At 38.3% G+C, this 3,163-nt stretch overlaps 1 long non-coding RNA gene across 1 annotated transcript; it reads left to right on the top strand.

The window, feature by feature from the left end:
- The first annotated feature begins 323 nt into the window (after nucleotides 1-323).
- LOC148113555 (uncharacterized) lies at nucleotides 324-2,730 on the top strand. Its single transcript, XR_015728320.1, has 2 exons — nucleotides 324-624; nucleotides 2,354-2,730. It is a non-coding gene; the product is annotated as an uncharacterized LOC148113555 (long non-coding RNA).
- Nucleotides 2,731-3,163: the final 433 nt, after the last annotated feature.

Raw genomic sequence — 3,163 nt, 5'->3', positions numbered from 1 at the left:
TAAACAGCAGTATTTCTCAACCTTGACAAATTTAAGATGTGTGGACTTCAGCTCCCAGAATTCTCCAGTCAGCATGCTAGCTAAGGAATCCTGGCAGTTGATGTCTACATATCTTAAATTGTCACAGTTGAGAAACAGTGATACACAGGCTCAGGATGTAGGAAGTTGTTCTACTAATATCAGATTCTTTGCTACAAGTAGATATATTTTGGATGATGAGTTAAGTAGGATCAGATTTTTTTTAAAAGTGTTAGTCATAAACAGGTTTGTCTAAGGGGTGAAAGTCAATTCTGGCTTTAGGTTCTGCCTCAGTTTACCTTCCCAATAAGCAACTGAGTCGGAAAGAGGAAAGTTGATTGGACAGAATAAAAGTAACCTCCCCTTTGTGTAGGAAATCAGCTACATGTAGTCAAACATGTTACATATTCGCATCCCATAATATCACATGTTCATTAAAATGAGGTCTGACATCAGAAGCAGTGGTGGGTTGCCTCCCGTTCAGAATGGTTCGCAAGAACCAGTAGTAAAACCGGTGGGAGGCTCCGCCCACTGACCCGGACGTCATCAAAGTTGATCTGCGTATGCAAAGTGAGAGTGCGGGCGCGATGCGAACCGGTAGTAAAAGTAAGTAGAACCCATCCCTGGTCAGAAGGGACATAATTGTAAAATTATGAAAAAGATTATTTAGAGTTCACAAAAGAAATAGAAGAAGTCAAGTTGAATTAACAAACTTTTCTTATCTGGAGCTAGTCTCCAGCTTGTTTATCAGTTTAGGAATGTTAAAAGCCAATAAATCTGAACATCATTTTTAAAAAAAGAGAAAATAAATCAAATTAAAATACAAGGTAACTATGTTAGTTAACAAATAACAAAATCCATGTCCTTTGCCCCTCAGGGGCAAAGTCAAAAAAGTCAAAATGGCAACTGTCACTATGTCCTCTAAGCTCTGCCCCTTTTCTAAGCATGGATGCAAAAGACCAAGATTTCAAGGACTATTTTGGATATATTTCTACTTATTGTAAGCATAAATCTTGGAAGTCTGTGAGCAGAAATATGATATCAGAAACCAAGGAGAGATGGAATGAAACTCTCTGCCATTTTTAGAGCCTAATGCAGCTCTTCCTTTATTTATTTATTAGTCCCATTGACTAATAGAATTTTTTTTCTTTCTTTGTATCATTTTCACCAAGATTGATGTCCATGATGCAGTCAGTTTAAAGAATGAGCTTCCTCTGTACTGAAATTTGATTTGTGTTAGTGCATGTGTATGTGTATGCCTGAGCATCTGCTATTTTGAGCACACTTTGTACTGCTCATAGGTTTCAAAAAACATTTCCAGTATAAAACTATGATCACTGACCTTGAGTCAAAGTGAACGTAGGAACATTACTGGGTATGACACATGACTTTCCCTTATATTGCTGGGAGTTTTGTTTCCCAAATCTATTACACTCTGATCTAATTTTTAACATGGACCGGTTTTTCAGCTGGTTAAACTGCTTTCCCAAGAAAGAGCTAGCAAAAAATGTGTAAGAAAATTATTTAATAATTATTTAGAAAGAGGTTCTCAGTTATTGCTCTCTCTCTCTCTCTCTCTCTCTCTCTCTCTCTCGAGAGAGAGAGAGAGAGAGAGAGAGAGAGAGAGAGAGAAATTATATAAATGAAATTATAGTATCATAGGCACCTTGGAGGTCTTCTAATCAAACATCCAGTCTATGGCAGGAGAAACAAATGATTTTCCATCCTTTTCTTGAAAACCTCCAGCAAACAACCACCCACAACTCTGGGAGGCAAGCTGTTCCATAGGTTAATTGCAGGGGTGAAATGCTACCAGTTCGCACCGGTTCGGGCAAACCGGTAGTAAAAAAATTCTACCGGTTCGTCTGAACTGGTATTTGTGATGATCAGCTGTGCTCGCGATTTATATTCGCTAGAAAGCAGGAAATCCTGCTTTTTAGTGAATCTAAATCATGAGGCACAGCATGCCCCCCCCTCACTGTTCTACTTACCTTCTTAAGCCTCCTTTTTCTGCACGAAGCGCACATTTGATGTGCACAGCGCATGTGCGTGCATGCAGGGTGCATTTGGCATACACTCCGCATGCATGTGCAGCGTGCATTTGGCTTGCACCGCGCATGTGCGGGCAGCGAACCAGTGGCAAACCGCGGAGGATTTCACCACTGGTTAATTGTTGCCATTGTCAGAAAGTTTCTCCTTAGTTCCAAGTTGGATTTCTCTTTAACAACCTTCCACACATTGCTTCTTATCCTACCCATGGAGCTTTGGAGTATAAGCCAACTCTCACCTCTATGTAGTAGCCCTTCATGGAGTCCCTAATTCTTCTTTTCCTTAGGTTAGACATACCTGGCTTCTTTAACTAGGTGCAAATGGGTTCCAACAACAACAAATGGCAAATGGCCACAACAACTCTCAGAAAGAGTGCTAACAACCAGATGACTGCAAAGAATATACATCCTTCCATTCTCTACCATTCTGTGAGAACTGAAGAAGCTTTTTGGATAAGAAATGAAATGTCTTCAAGGAAAAACAAAGTCCAGTTGCCTTTTGAAAGAGCATCTTTGGATCTACATATACTACTTATATCCACAGCATTTTCCTGATGCATTAATTTACTCACTTTATCATATGATCTGTTTTAACAACTCACATGCCTTCCATTGTTTGTTTATTTCTAGATGCTCACAAATGAATTGCTTGATTATATTTCCATTTTGATTATGCACCTCAGTTTTATTTCTTTTAGAGGGAGATTTGTAAATTTGATCTGGTATATGTATTAAGGAGCTACAGAACAAATTATGGGAAAAAATTCCGCATCCCCCTTTCCAGAGCGTGCAGTGGCTTTTCAAAGTGAAAATCGTGATACAACGAAGATTTTGAACATAAATTTTCGCCTTTCATCACTGGCAAATGAAACAGCTTCTCTGAATGCTAGACAATTCAAGCATCGTTTGTGTCAATTATAGAAGCTGAGAAATTTATTTTCTAGAATCACTGGATCCATCCATAAGAAATGTTATTTCCCACTTGCAATTTTAAAATATTGGAATACTCAATAGTATATTTCTGTCTTTTATAAATGAAGGCAAAAATATGCTGAAATATTAATTATTAATCTTTATGCAAGACAACTAGGGATAGA

This window comes from Pantherophis guttatus, chromosome 5 (genome assembly GCF_059756535.1).
Source record: "Pantherophis guttatus breed Tessera chromosome 5, ASM5975653v1, whole genome shotgun sequence".
Lineage (NCBI taxonomy): Eukaryota > Metazoa > Chordata > Lepidosauria > Squamata > Colubridae > Pantherophis > Pantherophis guttatus.
This window is presented reverse-complemented; position numbering and strand designations above follow the sequence as displayed.